Raw genomic sequence first — 25,327 nt, forward strand, 5'->3', positions numbered from 1 at the left:
TAGAGAGTGCAGCTTGTACCTGCATAGTTGTTATTACAGAGGCTCTGTAGTGTACATGGATATATAACTATGTGTACCTGTTGGGGAGGCTGGGAGTGGGTTTAGGTTTTCCAAGACCCTATCTGGATGAACAGGTGCTATTTCTGTAGGTGCAGTACTTCCCATGCCATAGTGCTGTGCAGCACGGCAGGTCTTGTCATTGCCATTACGATTAATGACACAGCTATAGAATGCTCTGTGGTTGGCCTCATAATATGTGGCTGATTAGTTTCACAGTAGCTTTGTATGGTTTTATATGGTGTATCTGCATCTTACTGAGGCTGACCAGGGATCACCTACACTCATGTGTGTTCACTCTTGCAACAGTTACTACCTTCTGTGGTACAGTTTAAAGCATGGTACCACCAGTTTGCCCTCTTGTTTGTGTTTGGTTGAATCTTGGTTCTGTTTCAATGGCACAATCACTGCACGTATGTGACTGCTTAAGGTTCATTTGTATAGGATTCAGCATTTGCACATTCATTGTACCTCTGCATGGGTGCCATGACAGTCACCACTTTGCTCTTAGGAAGCATAGCATTGGCTTTGGAGACTGACTATGTGTAGCATACTGTTAGCCCTGTTTGTGTGACTATTGTGATCCAGGTCATTGGGGTTGATGGAATCCAATATGCATTGAGCGCAGGTGTTGGAACATGAGGAGTCTTCCCAGTTCATAATGGAATAGTTGAGAGTAGCCATTATTATGGTTTTCTCTCTCAAACCTAATCTTTCCCATTACAGCACATTATGACAGTTGGGAAATCTGCAGCATGGTGGGTGATCTGTCACAAGGTGCAATTTGAATTCCACTTTGGTATAAAGGTAGTTTCTCAGCATAATGCATCTGAAGTTATGCAAGTGCAGCTAGAGTGGGAGTGTACATACCCTTCAGGAATAGGGACACACCTGCAGCCTGTGTGTTTCAGGAAAGGATAATGGGCAGGAGGTGAGGTATGTGTTATAACATGGTCATGCAGGTGTGCTCTCTGGAGCATTGAAACATGTCTCAGCCACTGCACAGATATGTTCTCCACATTAGGGATTGACATATGTGAGTCCATATAGTGTTTCTGACATGTATCATTGAGTAGCAAGACCCGCAGTTTATTGCTTAGCTGTCCCTGTAACAGCAGTGGACCTTCACTTGAATGGTGCATGATGAAGGCACTATATGGGAAGCATGAGCCCTAGCCAGTATCCAGATTCCCAGGGGTGACAGGTGCAGGCCCTGTCTGGCAAAGCATCATGGTCTGTTAACCATATTATCCCAGGCAGACAGATACTGGATACCCTTTGACTTGCACCACTACATTAGACAATTGTGGAATACATTCCTTTTGTCCTACTACAGTATCATTCTGGCCAGTGGCAGAATGCTATCTAGGCCTTGAGACATACCTGCATGGGCTACAAGACCTGACCATTTCTACATGTGTTTCCATGCAGTCCAGGCTACTGCATCACAGGTCCTGCACAACAACATGAAATATGCCAGAGCCATGTGTGAACGTTCAGAAGGTGGTCTGAGTGTATGGGTATGTGGCTAATCATGGCAGACAGGTAGCTGACAGTATGTATGCCCTCGTATAGGTTGGTGTGTAACATAGTGCTAGAGTTTGCATTCACAAATGAGTACTGTTGGGCATGTTTCCGGCCACGTGTTCTGAGGTGTGGCACAATTATGCAAACTATGTCATACAGTTTGCATATTTCATTGTCTGTCTATTCCAGCTTTGGAGGTCACTTGTTTGGCCAAATCCTTAGAAGTGTCTGTGAATGTGTGTGATTTCTGGTAGTGTGTCTGGGTGTCCTTACTGTGTTCTGGTAAGGGTATGTGTTGGTTGTGATGATGAGATGCATGTGTTAACCTACACATCATGACTGTCCAGTCCAGTCATGGCTGTAGACTGGACTGCCTTCCAGCTTACCCCTGTAGCTGCATCCCAGACAATGTGTGGGGTGTGGTGTTAGGTGGGTTTGGCAGTGTACATGGCATAGAGATTACATTTTCCTCAGGATGGCCACATACACAAAGGTGACATTAGTAAACACCAGTAGCTGACTAGTGGACATGCCTGTATGAGCATTCAGTACTACAAGTACCAAGTACTGTATTTAGTTTACTTATTGCTTATGAAGATGATTTAGACAGTGATGCTCACATGTTAATATTTGTGTTATGGATGTGACAACACTGACTATTATGGAAACATTGTAGTTACCTTTAGCAGCAATCCTCATCTGAGGAGCACATCACATCTTGATAGTTGATTACAGATGATGCAAGTGTCTACAGGTCTGTTTCCTTTTCTGGGTATATACTCACATATCCACCAGGAGCATGAGCTCTGTTGGGCACAGACACCCACTCCCCAAACAGAGTCCTGTATCAATAGACTCTGATGCCACTATCAGCATGATCAGGACATAATCAGATAGTGTAAGCCATCACCTATGAAGCGGCTATTACACATGGGCAGCAGTCTCCTACATCTTACACTCCTACTGCAGATGTTATACTGGAGTTAAAGATGATATGCAACCTGTTTCATTACCAGTACTGTGCACTACCTTACATACAGTATGTGCAAGTAGCTGTTAGGTTGGCAATAAGAGGTTAGGCTACACAAACCCGGTAGTTCAACCAGTGTGTCTCTACTCTCAATATCCACTCTATGTAGGTGTGCACATAGCTATTTTGCCCAGCCCTGCAACAAGGGTCACTACACATTTGCATAACATGTACACATGCGCAGCTGTTATTGCTTGCAAATGATACTAGAGAGGTGGATATTACATGTGTTATGTACATGGATAGTTATCTAGCTCTTCCAGTTATCTTTGCTATCATGCTGCTAAACTGTCAGATGAATACAAGTGATATGTATCCTGTTATTGAGTATTGTAATTGCCAATAGACATAACTACTGTTTGCATAACATAACAGAAATGCTATGTAGAATGGAATACAGATTTGCCTAAATACTGTACATTACATTTATTGGCACAATATCCCACAATGCAAACCATATTTGCACAGTAAGCCCACCTTTGATATGTTCATCTTACTTATACACCCATACATATGTCTGCTGTTACAATATATCGACATATACTATCCCCTGTTATAGCACATACTTGTTGGACCAACCCTGACACTGACAGTGGCTGGAAGCGAATTGCTGAGTTCTAAGCTCATATCATCCATTGTGGTGTATGAGGAGTTTGCCTTGTGACCTACAGCAGTACACACATAGAATACTACTGCTCAACAATACATCACTACAAGATAGCTATTTCCACTCTATGCATTGATTACACTGTAATTCTTACAGAACAGGTACTACATGCACAGACATACCACATGTTATACACACCTTCTTAGTAATTGGAGGTGTTATTGACTAGTATAATACTCGTTTTTGGTTTGTCTTTCAGTGTTTTATACTGTTCTACAGGTAGATACAGATGGTTTGAATGTGTGACAAGGCAACCTTTTATAGTTACAGATCAGTAACATGTGCTATCTCGATAACCAATTGGTGTTCATAAGTAGCTAATTACATGCACATCAGCTGCGCTGCTACTGCCTTAGCCAATACCATGTCAACAGTGGAGTATAATTGAGTACTCCACTTGGCCATTGTCCCTTTGCCTTTCTTGTGAGGAATACAGCCTGGAAGTGTTGTTTGAAATCTATTGCAACAGCTGTATTTAGATGAACAGTAATATATTGTGTGTAATGCCTAGATGATTTGGTCTATATGTGAGTACTGCTGTTATATTTCTGAACATTGCTACTTGTGCAGGGTTTGTCTGTACCTAATACTTCTGCATATGGTTCAGTCTGGCCAGGATGTTTGACCAGCTCAAGGCTGCATAGCTATACGTATAATGTTAGGGGTTTACAGTGTGCTTACCAGACATCTTTAGTTTGGTGTTAAAGTGTATCATACTGTGCTGATAATCAGTACTCGGTAACACTTCCTGGTGTACGAACCTTTCAACCCTCTGAAACGGGATTAGTTCATACAAACCCTGTAACATCAGCAGCTGTTCAATTGTATAGCAGCAAATATTTCACATAGGGCCATGTTAGTGTGTCTGTGTCCAGGTATGTTAAGGTTTCAGCAGATTTTATACAGTAGTTGAATAATTGGTTATGATATGACAGTATGTATTGATGTAATTATTTTGGGTGTGGGGGAGATGTTGGTGGGTGTACATAGCAGATGCAGGTGTGTAGGAACCCCTTTTATACAACTTCTATAAGTGTGTGGGTGTTCTTTCCCTATGTGAACACCTATCCCTTAGTGGACTAATACTATGGTAATTGCAGGCTGATTCATTAAGGCACTGTTAAATGCTTCCTGTATAGCATGCAGGTACTGTTAGTCCATGAATCCTTCTGGCAATACATCAGAATGTAATAAAGTTTTGCTAAATGAAAGCTGTCTGTGTATTTCTGTCATGGATATTTGCAGTCATTGCAGTTGTGTTGGTGACTGTGTCCATAGAACATATTTGTAATAGTGTATTGGCATATACTCTTCATATGTTATGTTCATATTGTTTGGGGGGGATGTATGTGTGTGTATATATATATATATATATATATATATATATATATATATATATATATATAATATATATATTGTATGTGTATATGTATATAGATATAATATATATTATTGCATATGTTTATCTGTACCTCCATAGATGTGTAGATGTTTTTAACCTATCTATATATCTACATATATATGTAGATCTGTATATATCGACATGTCTCTATGTATCTCTCTCTCTCTCTCTCTCTATATATATATATATATATATATATATATATATATATATATATATATATATGAGCATATACCTTTCATTGGGTACATGGCGGGTTGTCCTATTTCAACACATTCCTCCCTTTTGTGTTTTAACCTGTCTGCATACACAACTGGCATAGGTACATCTCAGGTAGCTTAGTGGTAGGTTACTCTGAGAATGGAGTACATGGTTGCAGGTTTTAATCCTGGAAGGTGTTATTATTTTACCTCTCAGAGTAGGCATTGGTAGGAAAAGTGTGAATAACGCACATTTAAGTGGTTGTAAGCAGGTTTGTCTGTGGTCTGCGTGACGTTAAGCAAAGGTTAAACCTGTGAAGCGCTTCTCCGTTTAACCGTGTTTAAGCGCCGCTTACCATCACGCAAACCCATGCAAACCCGCTTACAACTGCTTAAAAGTGCATTAATCCACCTGCATCCAACAGCCCTTATTCTGGCCCTCAAAATAACTTAACAGCCCTTGCAGGACTTGAACCCGGGACCATGAACACCACAGTCACTGACTTTACCACTAAGGCATCTGAGATATGTACAAATGTTATGGTGTTTAGAATATACATTTTACTACAGGCATTCCACACTACTGAAAACAAATGTGACAGTCAGTTGGTGTACATATGTCTGATACATGTTAATGTTCATATGTTTGTGAAATTAGGTGTTGCAATGTGACATGACAGGGTGTATTATGAATGAGAAAGGTTCTTGTTTTGTGTCCTTTTTATATTGTCCCCATACTCCATGTATACCCCTCCAGTTCACTTATTGAACATCCGACCCAGGCTCTCCTTGATGCATGATTTTATTACCCATCATTCCTCCCCTACCCCACTCTTCATATACACAACAACCATCCCTTCTATGGTGAATTAGGTTAATATTAATAGTTATAATACCAGAGCTGCATGTGTTTTGTGTATACTTCAATTCCTTTGGATTGCTTCTGTGTCACGAAGTGTGTTCATAGATGTTTATATATATGGCTATTGATGTAACTGTATATGTATATATATATATATATATATATATATATATATATATATATATATATATCTTTATATTTATATCCATGTGCAGACATCACTGATATGCATATATATATTTTGTATTAATTTGTAACAGTAATACATATGTAGACTTGTATGTGTTGGTTCACAAACTATAGTACATTGCAATGTACTGTACATATGTAAACAAAGTGACTGTCCCATCTGTGGTCATTACAGTGGAATGCATATGGTATAAGGTGTAGTCTAAAGACCGTGAAACATGTATACACCTCAGATGGCTTAGTGGTAAGTCCCATGACTATAGTGTGCATGGTCCAGGGTTCAACACCTGCGATGCTTTAAAAATGTTTTTTACTCCAGAATAAGACTCATTTAAGCAGTTGTAAGCATGTTTAAAAGTGTTTGTGTGACATTATAGCAGCGGTTAAACACAGTTAAACAAACTTTGTAACGTATAACCTGTGCGAGCAAACAAGACCACATCCGCTAACTACTCAGGATATATACATTTCAGTGAAGTAACATCTCACTATGTGCTTACATAACATTACATTCTCTGTTGACTTTACTCTCCGGCACACATGGATTTATATGGGTGTTTCGAATGTTTATTATACAGACGATTACTACCTATATATGCAAGCTGTGGTTAAGGTATACTTTTAAACATGGTAAACATCCCTGACTTTATTGGGATTGGGACCTCGAATGCACAGATACTATGCAGATGCTGTAACCATTACACTATTGACATTAACGTTGCTTCTGGCTATTTCCTATTTCAATGATTTCTATGTATAAGCTAGGCTAAGCAAAGGGCGGAGGCCCTCAAGCCCACTGAGCTTCACTTACTCTTGAAATAACAACATATAACAAATGTAATGTGAGACAAATTACATTCCTAACTACATTAGGCATAGCCCCTCACTGACACACTTCAAGGGAAACCTTCTTGTGTGAATGGGTAACAGAATATACACCACTGGGATCATGTGTCCCAGAACCATACAGCCAGGGGGTGGGGGAGCCCACCCAGTTTGATAGCTGCAAGACCTGTTGGGGAAATTGAATGGTGTTGAATTGTCACATTAACATGCCCTCTTTAGATCACTAAGTGCCCCTATCACCCTCCACCACCCCAGTCTTCAACAGCTTCCGGCAATTCTGCCTGGAATTGCTTCGTTGGCTACGCTTGACAGAGGCTCAGTTAATTCATCAGTGGTGCAGAGAAAGCCAACACACTGTAGCTATGCTTCTAATTGCCCTTGGGCAGATAGGTAGTAGGCTATCTGTGAACCTCTAAAGTGCAGGCCATCACAGCCATAATATGTGAATAAGCCGACTTTCAGATCACAATATATGGTGAGAAATCACCATGTAGTCAGGAAACAGTTTAGTACAGCAAAAACATACAGAACACTGATACTTAATCACTCCAAAATCCTATCTTGGAAGCTAGAAGACTTGTATAAGTTTAAGGCTTTCTATTGCTTACCAGTAGGTTACCTGCAGGAGAGATGAGAAACAAGCACAGATGGGAAACATGCATGCAACAATACCATACCGGCTTATGTGTCATCCTTAGGCTTTGGAATATTGGCCAAGGCCATTGGTGCCCCCATGGTGCCTTTTTTAGGAGAGTCGCAAAGGTGAACACCAGCTCCGTAAACAGCACAATAGCAGAATCAATGAGGGTTATGCTACTCAACACCAGGGGTTGTGATCACAACATGTATGCACTCACAGCACTCCTCAGTATGGACAAAGTCAACATATGTACAGTAACTGAGACCTGTCTTAAGGCTCCTGAGAGCACACCAGCACTACCAGACTACAACCCATACTACACATTTCGGCCACAGAACATGGACTGACACAGACATGGAGGGGGTGTATCCATATTCATCAGGGATACCTACACCTCCAGGTTAGTGGGCCAGCATGATACCTCTGAGATCATCCATGTGCAGCTAACATCAACCACAACTGCATTGTAAACTGTGGCCTGCTACAGATCACGCTCCATGACCCAGGACCACCACTCCACCTACCTGGAGACACTGGAGAACATGACAGTCCTACCGCACACCCTGTCATTGGTCGATGTCAACTACCCTACCATTAACTGGGAAACGTACTCAAGTACTTACTTCCAGGCCCAGCACTTCCTGGAATTTATCACCTCATATGCCCTGTATCAGGTGGTAACCTCCCTAATGAGGGGTGGAAACATACTAGAAGTGGTCATCACCAACATGTGCAACAGGTGCACCACAGCAGAGGTTAACCGGTCACTGGTAAGATCTGGCCATGAACTACTCACTGTTTCCACACCCAAACATCTCCTCCACCCACGGAAACCACAGTGTATACCTTTCCTACAGCTACATTTACACTACTAGAGACAGGGGTGGGGGGTTTTGCAGCCCTTATGCCATTGGGAAACACTGCTCAAGATACAGACAGATTTACAAATGCAATCTATAAGCACCTACACGGATGTATGGATCATGCCATCACTGGTAAACAAAGACTCCCTCCTTCTAGACAAGGACACCAGTCTGGTGGACCCCTGCAATAAACAGGCTATACTACAGAAGTAGGACAGTGTTCCAGACAAACAACAAATCCCACAAAGGGCAGGCATCTGTGACCACTATTAGTATGATATGTAGGTCCCTCATGAAATCATCCAAGGCTAATATCAACAGGAAAATACGCAAGGATTCGAAAGATAACCACAAAGCCTTCTTTGGCTATGTCAAGGATCTAAGTGGTGACACACAGATTTGCACTGTGCCTGTGAAATATAGCACAAAATATGCTGACCCTACTGATATCACCAACATCCTTGCAGATACATTCAGTGCATACTTCATCCCCTAAAGAGCCCACAACACTACCCGAAAGGTACAGTATCCCACACATCAGAGACACACAAGTGGAAACAGCCCTCTCTAACAGCAGAACACAGCGTCAATGGAGGCAGATATTGTCCCAGACTGCATCTTGCAAACAGTACAAGACAACCTGACCCCCCCCCCCCCCACCTAATTAAGCTTTTCAACCTCAGCCTCTCCACAGGCTACATGCCCATACAATGGCACATGGCAATGGTTATTCCACTCCACCAAGGTGGAATCACAACTGACCATGGTAACAAGCACCCCATAAGCCTGACTAGCCTGGTCTGCAATGGTATGGAGGGCATCCTCATGGCACTCATTAACAAAGACATTGGTAACCTCCAAACACATGACCCAGACCAGGTCAGCTTGGTTGAGTGCAGTTCATGCTTACTGAACCTGTTTGACGTCTTACATACAGTCACCAAGACATTAGATGAGGGGAGAAGTGGTTCACACATACTACCTGGACCTCGACAAGGCTTTTGACACCATGCCCCACTCGGGTATTATTGATAAACACACCAGCCTGTACATACACCCATACATCACAGGTTGGGTTGCCAACGGGCTTACACACAGAACACACATGGCATGACTAGTGGTCTCCAGGTCCAACTCTTGACCAGTCATGACTGGTGTCCCACAGGACTCAGTCCTGGGAGCCCTACTGTTTGGCATATACTTCTCAGAGGTACAAGCAAACACAGGTGGACTACAGCAGACCATGTTTGGCAATGACTGTGAACTGGGAGCCATGATTGATAGTCCAGCTGACATAGACATCCCTCAAGGGGCCTCACACAGACCGACACAAGGTGTCAAAGTCATGGCCTCCAGCTAAGTGCCACTAACTGCATGGTCATTCCATTGTGGAATATTAAGCACCCACATATTAACACATAAGTGGCAGCCACTTTAATACGGATGAGGTAATGGGGTATCTGGGGACTAAGGTAGATAGTGATCTCTCCTTTGACAATCATATCTCCAAAGTAGTTAGGACATCCTTCTATGTAGGCCATCTGATTACTAAAGGGTTCTCATCTAGACATACTGGGGTTATACTGCCCCTTTACTCATTACTCATCAGTCCCATCATAGGGTATAATAACCCATTTGGGATGTACCTCAGAAGACACTTCCAACAGCTGGAAGGTCCATGAATGTACCTTGCCAAGGGGATTACTGGCCTCAAACATATGCCCTATGGGCCAGACTGAATAAACTCCTGCTTTACTTAGTGACATCTCATTTACCCAGAGATGATCTCTGCTGGCCAACACAGCCATGTCGAACTCAGGCTTAATGGATATGTTCCACTTATGGGAATCCATGTCACAGTAAGACACACACTGTAGTGAGCTGAACCTTGCCACAACAAAAACTGGAAGATGCTGGAGGGATGGATTCCTGTCACAGACACTCCCCATACTTTGGAACAACATCCCTAACTACATTATACAGAGCCCCTCACTAATACTTTTCAAGAGAAACCTTGAAGAGTGGATGGGAAACAGTAGATACACCCCATGTATCCCGCCATTGGCTCTGCTCCACAGAGGGACAGTTAATGAATCAATGGGGTGGCAAAAGCTAACACATTTTGGCTAGGCTTATGAATGGCCTCTGGCAGTTGGCCAAGTACCTACCTATGAACGTATACATACAGTATCAGCACATGCTGATAGCTTAATTTACTGTTCAGGTGTTGACCTACCTTGTGCCAGTGGCAGTTGTGTGTGCAATAGTTGAGGGCTGCCTATGTTGGATGCACACAGTAGACTGCCTATACATGACAATTTACAGGTAGTCTTGTGTGTGTGTGTGTGCCATCCATTTTTACTGTGTGTGCAGGTGGAGAAAGGTGTCAGTCCCTAGGTGCCTACACTGTCAGTGTGTGTGCTATATGTTCCCTCCTTGCCAAGGCATGGGCATACTGGGCACGCCTCTGTCTGCCTACTGGGGCTGGCTCAGGGTGTTCATGGTCTGAGCACCTCTGTGCCTGTGGGGCCCTTGGGAATGGTGGTGGGCTGTGAGGGCCTTCACTATTCTATCCCTGCTGCAGCTGTTTCCGCAGGATCATATTGTGTAGCATGGCACATACTATGAAGATGTGGGCACACATGCCTGGAGAGTACTGCAAGGCTCCACCAGATATGTCCAAGCAACGGAACCGTGATTTCAGCATCCCAAACACATGATCTATGATGATTGTGGTTTGTGCGTGTGCCTCATTATGGTGTTCCTGCATGGGTGTGTATGCATTTCTGATGGGAGTCATCATCCATGGTTCCAGTGCATAGCCAGCATCCCCCACCAGGTGGCCATTTGGGATGTCCCCCCTGGCAAATACCTGATGTGAGAGTCGTGATAGCTTCCAGGGCTGCCAGCACACACATCCATGATAATGCCCTAGGCATTGCACATGACCTGGCAGTTGATGGAGGGGTATCCCTTGCGGTTTATGTAGCGCCTACCCTGCTCACTGGGTTGTGACTTGATGTGTATGTGCGTGCAGTCTATTGCACCCAGTACCTCCGGGTATTCTGCCACATGGTGGAAGAAACGCATATTGCTGGCCAACTCCTCCTGCATTCGGGGTAAATTTATGTGCTCATTGGCATGTGTTAACATGGCATCCAGGAAGTGGTGTAGTACCCTGGATGCTGATGCCTGTGAGATATGCATGCTATCCCCAGTTGGTCTTTGAAAGGTACCTGTATCTAGTATTCTCAGGCTTGCACATACCTTCATATCCACTGGGATGGGTTCCCCTCTGTTTGTTCTGGCTCTGAGGCATGGCCGACACAGCTCCACAAGTTGCTGTAGGATGTCCCTGTCCACCCTGTAACGCTCTACTATCTCCAGATCATGTAGCCTCTGGTAGGTTACCATAGGTCTGAACACTCTCCTCCTCCTCCTCTGGTGCCTGAGATGGTTGTGTGCATCATCTTCCACATCACCTTCAGTCTCCAACACATGCTGGTGGTTCAAAGCTATGGCAGCCCCTAACATGTACATACTAAATGTTCCCCGTCTTTATGCACCACTGGTGCAGAGTGTATAGGAATACACAAATGTGTGTGAGGTGCTTTCACACTTTATACTATTGTGCTGTGGATGCTGCTGATGTCATTGGGTGTGTATGAGCTATTCCAGTTGCAGAGTATCTTAATTATGGGTTTTACAATGAGTACTGCAAGTGTGAGGCCTTTACTGTGGAGTTATGCTTGCCTGCCTTGATTAATCTGTTGCCCTTTAATTCACTTTTAAACCTGGATCCCCTCCCATTATCAGGCATGCATCCACCTGCCGTCTTTCTTGTTTTGTACTTTCCCTACCCAGTCATGGCAATATGTGTCTTGTAGCTGATATACTGCAAATCGGCTTTGTTCTGCTTTGACACTTTACTGTTTTCTTTGGAGTACAGCCCCTCCCCTTTCCTGTTCTGCAGGTAGCTGCTTGCAGCCTTGTTAGCTGTTATCAATGGCCCACTGTAGGCTCCTAGCTGTTAATTAGTCATTTGTACTCCAATTTCCCTGCTGCAGCATTTCTTTATTTCTTTCGTATATCATTCCTTTTTCAGCTGCAGTGCGCGCTATGAATACCTGTTTACTGGGTTTACGTGCATTTTCATCTGCGTTCACATGCATACTCTGTTACCTTGTGTACTCTCAGCTAAGCAAAGCTATGGCCAGTTCAACACACCCCTATCCTGCAGCTTTGCCTAGCTAGGTGCAAACCGGTTTAGCAATGCTCCAATGTGCTTACAGCAATGGTGACACACCCCTCTATTGATGTCATCTTTATCTCAAGGGCACACCTCAGTGTTATAACGCTATGCTGTGAGGTGCGTCCTTACACCAGTGGGGAATCTGTGATTCACTATTACTCCTCTCATTTGTATGGCATTGCCTACTAATTTCTAGCTACCGTGCATAACACTGTCACAGCCCCTTAGCAACTCTTGCACCATAGTATGGTGTAGCATGCCTGCCATTGACTATTATGGATAAATCATGATATGTGTTACATTGCTTTTGTATTCTATATTTTTATATTTTCCTTGCGATCCTCTTTGCGTGCCGCTGCTCTGCGCTTCCATGTCGCGATAGTGCGACTATATATATTAAATGTTAATTTTATATTTTGTAAATTTTTTTATGCCAATGAGTATATATTTAGCCATTGGCATATATTAACAATATAATACGTGTGTTTGGTCGGCTGTCATGGCTCCGATTTTATATTTGCAAAAATGTAAACCGTTTTCTATGGTTTACATTTCTGCATGCTTACACTACACCTGCACCACTTCCTGGATCGTTACATACCTTCATTTGCATGCTACACTGCTGCACATGGGGTAATTAGTATACAGGGCCCAGGAGCTGTGCGGGCGTAGCATATGCAGGTAGTGCACGTGGGAACAGCTTGTACCTGGATTGCTCAGCGGCCATATTTGGTGTTGGAATGCCGACGCTATGCCTGCACCTGGTGCAAGCATTATGGATCCCGCGGCCCATCTTTACTTAAATATACTAACTCCACAGTTGTATAACAGTGAAGAAAAGAGAAAAAGCATACTGTGAATCACTGCTGATGCGCAAACACATTTCATAGAAAACTTCATTAGAACAAAATTACTTTAAAATGAGTTTTGCAGTGGTATAATCTACCATGAGTGTGGTCTTTTCCCCACAACCCCTTACTTAAATATACTAACTCCACAATTGCACAACAGCTGAGAAAAGAGTAAAAACATCCAGTAAATCATTGCTTCTTTACTTTACAATTTTCAGTCAATCACAATTCAGTCAAACGTGATTTCAGTCACATTTCTGATAGGCACATCATTGCTAATGAAACATTTATTAGCAATGTGCCCTCTCTTCCCACATCAAACTCATACTAATTTGGTGGTGTATAGTTCCTGGGTCTTTGCAGGAATTTGCAAATGTCTAATTAGAGGCTCAGGTTGCTCATTTCTAAACAGTGATTTATTAGCTGGTAATCTTTCATTCAACGCAGCAAGTTTATTCAAATTTTTAGGGTCACTCTGAAAAGCCCCTTTATATACTTTTTTTGGGAATACCCATTTCAATTTATCAATGGCTAAGATATGTATATGTTGCTTTTGTTCTGTACTTCTGGTTCAAGCCTCAAGTTTAAAACACACTTTAGATCAGGCTTTTGTGCTCTTACCATTTTATTGTATTAAATGTCCAGTTATGAAATGTTTTTGTTTGTGTTTTGGGAGACACACATGCCTTAGGTAATGCATTTTTTTTAGTTTGTGGTAGTCCAAAAAAGTCTTTACTTTCCATTTCCATGTATACTTTGAGTGCTTCTCCTGTCAGTTGTAAGAACAGAATCTTGGCCAAGTCAGGCATAGCCCAGTTGTCTTGGGTAGAATAACTCTCAAAAGCATCAAGGTAGTCTTCAATATCTTTGTCTTTACTAAGAGTACTTAATGGTGGGATATTATTGAAGTGGTCAGCACAATAGTTGGCAAGGACATCCATTCTTTGAGGCTTATCAAGTGTTTTCCATGGCATCACTCATACACTGACACATATCTGTGCTGTTGTTCACATAGCCTTCACAAATTACTCCTTTTTCCTGACAAAAGGGTGGCAGTTCTCATGCAAAAAGAAGATAAATAAGCAATCATTTTAGATTTGTACATCAAGATCAGGCATGCATGCTCTTGAAATAGTAGTGATATTTGTTATAGTGACTAAATTATGCCTGCATTCCACACCAGTGTAGTATATAGCACACGGTGGAGAGAGTATATATCTTCCAGGTCTCTTGTTCTTGTTACCTAGCTTGAGTCAGGCTGAGCTTCATCCACTACCAGGAGACAGGTTCTTCCTGGTTACAATCACATTCATAATTATAGCCCTGGTAATCCACAGGTAATGTTCTGGTATTTCTCTATGTATATACAATTCCTGGTTCCCTAAGGTTTCCTCTTATTAAATTTCTGTCCAGTATTCACAAGAGTAACTGCTGCTAGTCATACAACTCTCTCTCTTTTTCTTTCCTTGAAAGGAAGATGTCTCTGCCATCTTGAACTATAGTCCTTGCTTTCAACCTCAGCTTAACAACTATATTCAATTGCTATTACTGCATAGTTTACTGTTGTGTTTTGTATATATACACAGCATTATTACCTTCATGTCACAATGTATGAGTCTCAAAACAGTTGAGTTTAACAGTAAATAATACATTAACAGTGTTTAACAATATTTGAATTGTTTTAATTGCTAGTATACATGTGTGCCTACATAGATCAATAGATTTATAGATATTCCAAGGCTATTAATTCTCTTGACCATTTTGCCAGAACCATACTTCAGGCAGTACCTCCTTTCTCAAGGAAGTCCATACTGGTCAGTCCTGAGGTAAATTTATGGATGCTCATCCAGTCATCTAGTTTATGTTTAAAGGAAGATATTCAGTTGCACTTCTTAGCATGCAGTGAAAGTTTATTCCAGAGGTTTAGAAAATACTGGGTTATAAACCTGACTCTTCATTGTGTTTTATTTATCTGTTAGTGAAGTTTTAGATCCCTGGTTGTAGTACTGGTAGAAATTCTGGACTTGTGGTGAAACAGGAGGTTCCGGACAACCATGTCTCTAACAGAGCAATAAGCAAGACAGAGATCTGTCCTCAAATGGCTATAAAACACTGAAAACAGCAATAGAGCAGCTTCCAGCCTCTCTTAGTACCTCAGACATTTTAAACATATAATCATTTTGGTTAGAAAATTCTGGGGTATTCAAAAGTTCTTCAAAAACTGTAATTTTCCTGTCAGAATTTCATCTGCTTGGTCTAAGAGAGAATAAAGTTCAACATGACACACTCAAATATGGTACTTAGGATTCTTCTGTTAAAATATATATCCAGTCACTAATATCTAGTATGCAGAGTGTATTACTAAAATGGGCAAACTAGACACTAAAACAGAAACTTTCAAAGAAGAATCCAGAAAGAAGATGGAACATTTAGAAATTCTTATGAAACAACAAGGTGCACAAATCAGCAGTATAGAAGAAACTTTAAATAACCACGAAGAGAGAATAACTAAAGGTGAGTCTCAGACTGAATTCCTTGTAAAACAGAATAACTGACTAGTTAAAGTTGTCAGTTTAGAAAATAGACTGAGATGAAACGATATCAGAATTTATGGCATACCTGAAAAATATGAAGGAGACAATATAATAAACCTCTTAACAACCTGGCTGCATAAAATGTTAAATTTACCTGAAACTTTATCGTCTGGGATTGGAAGGACACATAGATCCTTGAGGTCACCTTCAAAGAAGGAAAAAGCATCACCACATTCAATGATAGTTATGTTTACGTCCAGTGTGGAAAAAGACCAAATATTAAAAAATGCATGGTCCAGTCCACCTATTAAAATTGCTGAGGATGTAATCAAATTTGACAATGACTATTCCAGTAAAGTAAAAAGAAATTCTGCTTGCTCCTGATTAAAGAATTTAAAAAAAAAAACAATATTTAGGCTACCTTTGTGTTACCTGCAAAGATCAAAACATTTTTTTCTGAAGGAATTAAATATCTGACACACTAGATGAGGCATCTACATTTGTTAATAAAAGTAAAATACTTGACAACACTAAAGAAATGGACTGGAATGCTATATCATTCAAGAGACAGAGTGAGCTGAATTCATGGAAAACTGCTTCTAAATCTAGAAAGCTGAAAAACAAGTGACATTTATTTTCTGATTGCTGGACTTTTTTTTCTGAAACAATAGATTTGCCCTCTAAGTAAAGGGCTACTTAGGACTTTCAGCTTCAAACCATATCTAAGTATGTATTTATGTTTTAAACTAAAGCGTTTTACATGATAGGGAATATAAATAGTCTTACTATATTTATGGTGAAATACTTAATATATTTTATTTAAACTAAACTTATAAATGCATTTCTGAATGTTAAAGAAATATTTCCTGTATGAGACTGACATTAAATTATAATTAATAGACTTGGTAACTTTAAGCCTATATAAGATAAGAATTTTATTTTCTTTTAATTTTGCTCGTTATGTGCATTGCTGGGTTAAATGGATGTCATATCCAAGTAATATGCTAATTACAAGTGTTAAGGTGCTGGTGCTGGTGACTGTGTTTTCTTTGTTCCTTTATAACACATTCCTTTCACATGTGATTTTTGAAAGAATTAGCACTTAAAAAAAGCTTGATATCAAAAGAATGATTTAGTTGTGTGAAACTGCTTGATTCGTGCCTGCTTTACTTCCCACCTACTTCTTAAGCTGTTTTGATGAAAATCTGGGTCCTAGAAGAGTTTAAAGTTCATTACTGATATTTGTGAAAGCAGAAAGTGCCTTCATTGTCAGCATGATGATGAGAAGAAGAGCTTTGAATTTCCTTTCAAGTGTATATATGAGAAATCTGCTCAAAATAACATTTATTTTTTTAAATATTTATTTTGAAGTGAAGGATTGGAAATGCAAAAGCTATAGTAATGTTTTACATTGTGCTGTCTGATAAATAATTCACTCGCATTTTAGTGAATGGTAATAGCTTATGCCACAGTGCTATTAACCCCGACTGTATATATTAATGGGAAAGAGTAAAATTAGATGTTTGTTACTGAATAGAATAGTTTAGAGGAATTAAGAAGAATGAGAAACTTACAGAAGAAATTAGAAGCTGCTGTATGTTGTGAGTTGTCATTTTCACATGCTGTAGTTAAATACTAACGTCAGGATGTGGAACTCAGACCGGAACAACAGTACTCAATTGCTAAAGACACACATCTAAATTAGACAGGCATGATTTTTTTAAATATAATCAATATTGCATATAATACTAGAATTTATAAGAAGAGTAAACACCTTATGAATAACATGCAAATGCACAAAGAAAGAAACATTTTTATGTAATATTAATAAAAGAGTAATATCAGTAAGTTAATAAATATATAAACATGTTTCAATTTCTAATAGACAGCTGTTGATTAAATAGCTCTTTGATGGAAGATTTTAGACATGCAAGTTATATGAAATAAGATAGAATATCAGTGGGCATATAAGACAGAAAAATATATTTGAATAGCGAACTGCTTATAAGGAAAACATACATTACATATACCTGCATATGGTAGAAATGTAAATGTATATGATCCCATATAATTTTCACAGAAAATTACATAAAAATTAAAAATATCCTGAAAACTGAAATCTGAAATATATTTGCATGAACTTTGAAGCTTTTTGCATATTGTATGTCAATGAATTTACTAAGACTACTTGAAATAACTCGTTTCATAAGTCATAGTCGAAATCTGAGTGTTTTATTGCTGAGTCAGTTCTTTCATTTTGATAGAAGTAGAGTAGATTTTTCAACATGTTTGAACATGGGAGAGGAGAATGTGGTTGGAAATTAGTATTTTGTAAGTTTTAAATACAATACAGGCTGCAAATGTTTTTTTTTTTACTATAATGAGTATCAAAATATTTCCTTTAACCTTAGTAATGTATATGCTTTTTATGAATTAATTTAATGAATGAAAAGATGTTTAGATATTTTGATATCTACCATATTAAGAGTGTTACACAAATTTGAGACATTGACACTTGTACTTTTAAAATTAATTCAGAACTTTTGTTTTATATATATATATATATATATATATATATATATATATATATGTGTGTGTGTGTGTCTTTCAACATGATAGTGCAGCATGCAACTGGAGTTAGCAGTGCCCTGTATTGATGCAAACACCTTGAAACTCAAGTTTTCCCTAGACATCTGTCAGTGGAACCCTCCCGAGCTTCCCTCCTGCACTACAGGTGCACTGAGCAGCGTTGCCACATTACGTATCCATAGCCTTCAATAGAACAATCACCTTTGTTAGTCCTAGCACAAAAAAATGTTCAGACTATCCCATTCCCTTCCCTAATAGTACATATGATAAAGAACTGCTATAATAGAATGGCAGTTTCCCATCATTTCACTGGCCAGCCTGAGTGACATGGACATTCTGAGGCAATGTAGTAATTGCTTCATTTCTACTGACAACTACTTACTCCTAAAACAAATACCCTATGTGAGAGATGCAATTTCTCATGTAACAACAAACCAGTCATCAAACAGGTTGCCAGCACAAACACTTCACCTCTCACACAAAATAAGGTCATGACACATATAAACCCACATATGCAGAGGTACTCACTAGAAGCCTACCAAAAGATCACAGGCCTCCCAAATGTAAACCACTTGCACACACTGCTATGCAAATAGAAACTACCACACATAATAACACATACACCAGTGTCTCAGCAAATAAGCCCCTAAGGCAAAGCACCTCAAAACCTAATGTCTTGGTCATAGGTGACTCCATAGTGAGACACACAGATGTCCCTTTTACCAGGTTGGACAAGGAGAAGGTCACAGTCAGCTGTCTGTCAGGTGCCAGAATCCGTCAAATCACATATGCATCAAGGCACTCAACAAGTCTATGTTGGGATGAAAGACATGAGATGTACCTCTCTGGACTATATGAAGAGGGGCATGACTGAACTCTTGGATTGTGTGTCCCAGGCAGGGATGACCCTAGCCCTAAGCAGCATTCAACTTTCACGCAGGATGATGCCACAGTATAAACAAAAAATAATCAGCTTCAACAATTGGCTTAGCTTGTGGTGTCAGTCCAGGGGGATCCAGTGTCTGTCACCCTGGGAAGACATAATTAACAGGTCATGTTGCTTTGCCAGAGATGGTTTGCACTTGTCTCCTCTAGGATTTTGAATCCTGGCAAAGGTGCTTGCCTCCCCATAGTGCCTTTTTTTAGGCAATGTCAAAACAACAAAATTTCCAATGTAACAAAATCCTCTCAAGACAAACTCAAGGTTCTGCTGCTTAATGCTAGGAGTCTAAACAAGGAGCTGCACTGCTTGGAAGTACTCCTCACCTCGGAAAATGCTGATGTCTATGTGGTCACTGAGACAAGGTTCAAGGCCATGGAGAGAACCCTGGCTGTGCAAGGCTACAATGAATTCTACCCATTCAGACCACAAAATGAGCACGAAAGAACCAAAGATGGAATTGAATCCATCTTCAAAAAACTAATTACACCTCGAGACTAGTCATCAGGATGACTCTCTTGAACTACTCCATGTACAACTAACTGTAGGCAAAATACCCTACCTTATCATTGCTAGCTATAGGTCCCCCACCATGAACCAGGAAAAGCACACTGCCTACCTAGACTTATTGCTGCCATACAGCCCAACACCTTAGTCATGGGAGATTTAAATTATCCTTCAATCAGTAGAGGTTCCTGGACTTGTCAATACAAATGCTCTGGAATAGATTGTCTGCACTCCCAAAAGGAGCTCAAATGTCCTAGACATAGCACTCCCCCCCATGTAATGCCATCCCTGGTAAGGTCGGACCCTAAATCAGTCTTGTTCAAAGTAACTATTGAACCCGTCACCACCACAGGAGCAAAAAATCTAAAAAACTTTTCCAAAGCAAATTACAGCCTACTAAGTGATGGTATAAAAGGTTTTATACCCCCCACAATCACAGACAGCAATGACTCCTATGCAGAGGTGTACACAAATGCCCTGTATAAACATTTAAGCAATTGTTTAGACTCGGGTGTACCTGACTGGATTAAAACCAGGTCTTCCGAAAAAAACAAGCCACCCTGGTGGACCTCAAGTATAAACAGGTTATATAACAAAAGGAAGAAACTGATGTCTAAGATCAAGAGGGAATTGACTCAGCAGAGGAAGAATTCTCTCCACAGTTAGAACAAACAGATCAGAAATCTTGTAAAGTCCTCTAAGGCTGTACAGAAGGAAATTGCCAAACTTCTAGCTGACAGATTCAGTGTAAACGTCACTCCCCCATCCCCACCGTCCATACCCCAAAGCATAACTGATACCAGTCCTCTGCCCAGTATTTCTAGAGATCAGGTCATATCTGTACTCTCTATGCTCTAAAACATGGCCTTAATGGGACCAAATAACATCCCAGGTTGCTTATCAAGCAATCTAAAACAGGACCTAGTGGACCCACGTGACATTCTCTTTAACCATAGCCTGAGAACTAGGTTTGTTCCAGTAGAGTGAAGGACAGCAACAGTAATTCTCTTGCATAAAGTGGAGGGGGGGGGGGCATCAACAGACCCTGGGAATTATAGACCCATAAATCTAACCACCTCATCTGCAAGGTCATGGAAAGAATCATCATGGGCCTTATCAACAAGAACATAGGTGACCTTCAAACTCTGGACTCAACCCAGTTTAGCTTAGTTAAGGGTAGATTATGCTTATTAAACCTAGTAGAATTCTTTGACAAAGTCACCAAAGCCCTGGATGAAGGTAAGACAGTGCATACAGCCTATCTTGACTTAGCCAAGGCTTTTGACACAATCCCCCTCTCAGGTATCATTGAGAAACATTTCCAGCTGGGGATTAACCCTTATGTCACTAGATGGGTAGCCAACTGTCTCACTGACAGAACACATGCTAACAAAGTTGCTGACCCCACCTCTACCAGTAGACCCATCACCAGTGGCTTACCACAAAGATCTGTGCTGGGCTCTTTACACTTTGGAATCTATTTCTCAGAAGTCCAGGCTAAAGTAGAGGGACTTTGGCTTAACAAGTTTTCTGATGATTGCAAACTGTCCCCCAATGATGTTAACATATTACATTATAACATCTCCAAGCTGCAACTACATACACAACATTTAAGTAAATCTTTTGATGAACAGAATAACATTTGCTATTTATTTTTTAATGCAGCCATCCATACTAGGATCCCAAATTAACATCTCTTCCAAAGCAAGAGGCAGTCACCCTTGCATCAAGAAATAATGTTACCACATGGTTACATCTGTGGCATTCAGTGTGTTAAAAGACAGAAAACCCTCAATTCCATGACATGACTCTGGGTGTGTTACCCCATTTAAATACCTGAAAAGCAATCAAAAATAAGTTTTAGGACCCCACTGTAATGTAAATCATCAGTTCCTAGTGAGCTTCAACCATAAGCGCCGTCAAAAATATTTGAAAAGAAAAGCATCAGTAAATGGCTTATGCAATACTCATTGCTTAATAAGAAAATGTTTTCCCAGTTTTAACTAAAGTCATAGAAAAAGGTTAAAACTGCACAAACCCCCTCATTCCTTAAACAGTCGTGGGAGAAAAAATAGCACTAGTCATTCACAGGCATATCAGGACTATACTAAAATTGGATAATTAGATATCCTGCTTTCATTAATGTAGCTACTAAAGGATCAGTCAGACCTTAGTGTAAGAAAACGGGTCTATATTAGATCAACGAACGATTAAATGTTCGAATCTGTAAAGGTCGACCTTTGCAGATCGAACATTTAAATGTTCGAAAATGTTTAAAAATAAAAAAAAACAAAGTGACAAAAACAAAAGCCAAAGGCTGCACCCCTCCCCGCTACTTAAATATACTAACTCCAAGATTGCGTTACAGTGTAGGGAAGGAGAAATTTCCTGTTTCCGCACTGTAGTGCACTGATGTGCGATCTCGGTGTTGGCATATTTAAGTAGTGGGGGTGTGGGGGGTGCAGGGGGCAAGCCCTTCTGCTAAAGCCCTTTTCTGTTACTTTTTTTTATTTAATTTTTTTATTACATCTTCAAACATTTAAATGTTCTATCTCTAAAGTTCGCCTTTAGAGATTCGAACATTTAATAATTCGTTGATGTAATACAGACCCTAAGAAAACATCTTTGCAATGCCATCCAAGGAGAGAATAAAATGAAATAAGAGCATATGAAAAATAAATAGTATGTGTGTCCTTTATAGCTATTAAATACTTTATTCATATATGAAAAATAATATATGTTCTATAGTATGTCAATTGTTATCAGTTCAAACATGCAGTATTGTTGGCATACACACTGAAAAAAAACATCCTTTTCTTTAGTCAGGAACCACTTCCTGAAAAGAAGACGGCACTTAGGTAATACTTCCTGGATTCCATATCATGGGATTTCAGTTGGAATGCCCTCCCCTGGTATGTGGATCTGATTCAGCTGTAACACATGTAGTAGCTCAGGTGCATCATGATCAGATGTTCCAGCAGGACTCTGAAGCACTGGTAACAGTTCTTGCTTCATAGCAACTGAAAGTCAACCAGCTGGGTCACATTACAGATAAGGACTAAAAACACTAGTGGCAGTCATTTGGTTGCAGAGTACCAGTTATCATAGTTCCAGGGTCAGCTGCCAGTGTCTTTGGTGGACTTTGGTAACCACACATTGTACTCCAATAAGGGTTTACTGACTTCAACCGCTCATAGAACACATGGGCTGGGATCATCTGCTTCTCTACTGCAAAGTTTGATGACATACCATGAAGGGACAGGTGGTACATTTGAATCTGGCACCGAAATATGTGGCCATAGTAGAAGAGGCAGCATGTTGCCATTGCTGAGGTAAAGTTCTTCTGCATGACAAATATGATATCTTTCTCAGAACTGGAGACAATGCACTTAAGGCTAAAGAACAGAGGAAAATGGGAACAATATTAGATAATCGGTCGTGCGGCCATTAAGATACCTAACCATATACACCTTTACGCAGACACATTTAAAAGTCCATGTCTCTGTTTTCAAGCACTTAAAAGTGCTTACCTCTCAAACTGAGCAGAGCTGGACCTGACAATCCTGGTGTAAATTGTTGTCTACCCATCCAATCATTAAGACTAGCCTAAAGTGTAATCAAGGTAGTACTTTGTTTGACCTATAGTAGTAACTTTTTTAAAAGGCAGGGAATACATTGAGTTAGGAACCTAGCTCTCTAGTTAGTGTCTTGTATTTGTTGGTTTAGATTTATGTCCCTAGTGTGGGTGTTTGTAGAGCCACTGCTTTTTCAAAGAAGAAGAAAGTCAAATAGAATTGAGCTTTCATGTCTCAAAAAGCAAGAAACTGGTCACCTTGCAACTGCTTGTAGGTTACTGAGTATAATGAGAGTTGTGCTTATCTAGCAAGATAGTTAAATGATTTAAGGCCTTTGATTTTCTTAATATGGTATCACTGGGGCCTTTCTAGTTGAGCATTATGCTTTGATTTTTGCATACTAAAGGGGACATTGTATTCATTAATGAGTCTGATAAGTGAAGAGTAAAATGTCAGGATGACTTCTTTGGATCTTGAAGACATCTCCTTGGAAATTAATTGGACCATATAGAAGGATTTTGGAGTTATTGATTGGCCCCAAAACATGTTGGATTGTTGGATAGATTGGATATTAAAACAGGAAGGATGCTTCATGCTCACCAAATGATCTATAAAAATCAGTGCATACCAAGATTATATATTTCCCATTCCGAAGGAGGAATGGGTCTCCCTGAAGTTGATTACATGAATAGATCTGCAATCATGGGACTCCACACGTATCTGCTGACCTCACAAGACCCAAACGTAGTAAAAGTTTTGGAATATGAGGAGAATAAATCTAAGATGACTTATCTGCTTATTCTAGCAGAAGCATATCGGTGTCAGGCAGGAATGGAAATCAAACCAGAAGTAGATACAAATCAGGCAGCAACTGAATGTGCCAAAAGCAAAAGAAGGAATATAAGGTGAAGGACAAGATGAAAAGGCAAGAAATGTGGAAAATGCATAAATATAGTTGCAAGTATAGAAAACCTCTGGAAGAGCCTCATGTTGATCAGGAATGAATGCAGGAATGGTGAAGGAGAGATGAATTCAAACCAAGAGATGAAAGGTTAATATTGGCGGCCCAAGATAGCAGGCTATGTGCACACTGGTTTACAAAGTCCATTGAACATGTGGGAGAAACAGACAAATGTAGGTTTTGTGAAATAGAATTGGAAACAGTCGCACACCTCGTTGCTGGTTGTGACATACTAATGGCAGAAAGACTGTATACTGAAAGGCATAATAATGTGGTGACACTGTTGCACTGGGGATTGTGCAAACATTATTGTACTGAAGTGGCTGAAAAACACTGGAAATATGAGCCACAAAGCATCATAGAAAATGATGTAGTCTACATCACATGGAATCATCCATTACCAACAGTTCAAAAGATAGATGATAGAAAACCAGATATAGTGGTCCAGGAAAAGAAGACAAAAGTAGCATTTATCATTGAAATCACCACACCCAGTGACCACAGTGTCCGGTGTACAGAGAGACACAAAGTCATAAAATATCAGGATTTGTAGGCAGAAATGAGAGCAGTGTGGAAAAAAGATACCGAGATAGTTCCAATAGTAATAGGAGCAACAGGTCATATAAAGAACAGTCTGCAATCATATTTAGAGATGTTACCAATACATGTAACTCCATATGAATTGCAGAAGGAGTCATTACTGGGCACATTGTGGGTGCTTCGAAGAGCACTTTTGGCTGACATCAAAGAGTGAAACAATGCTAATTTCATGAACTTTAATTGTACTTTGACTTAGGAATGGGGTCCATTACCATAATGGTATTAGAAACCCAAA

Source organism: Protopterus annectens, chromosome 17.part0 (assembly GCF_019279795.1).
Source record: "Protopterus annectens isolate FY-2018-M chromosome 17.part0, PAN1.0, whole genome shotgun sequence".
Taxonomy (NCBI): domain Eukaryota; kingdom Metazoa; phylum Chordata; order Ceratodontiformes; family Protopteridae; genus Protopterus; species Protopterus annectens.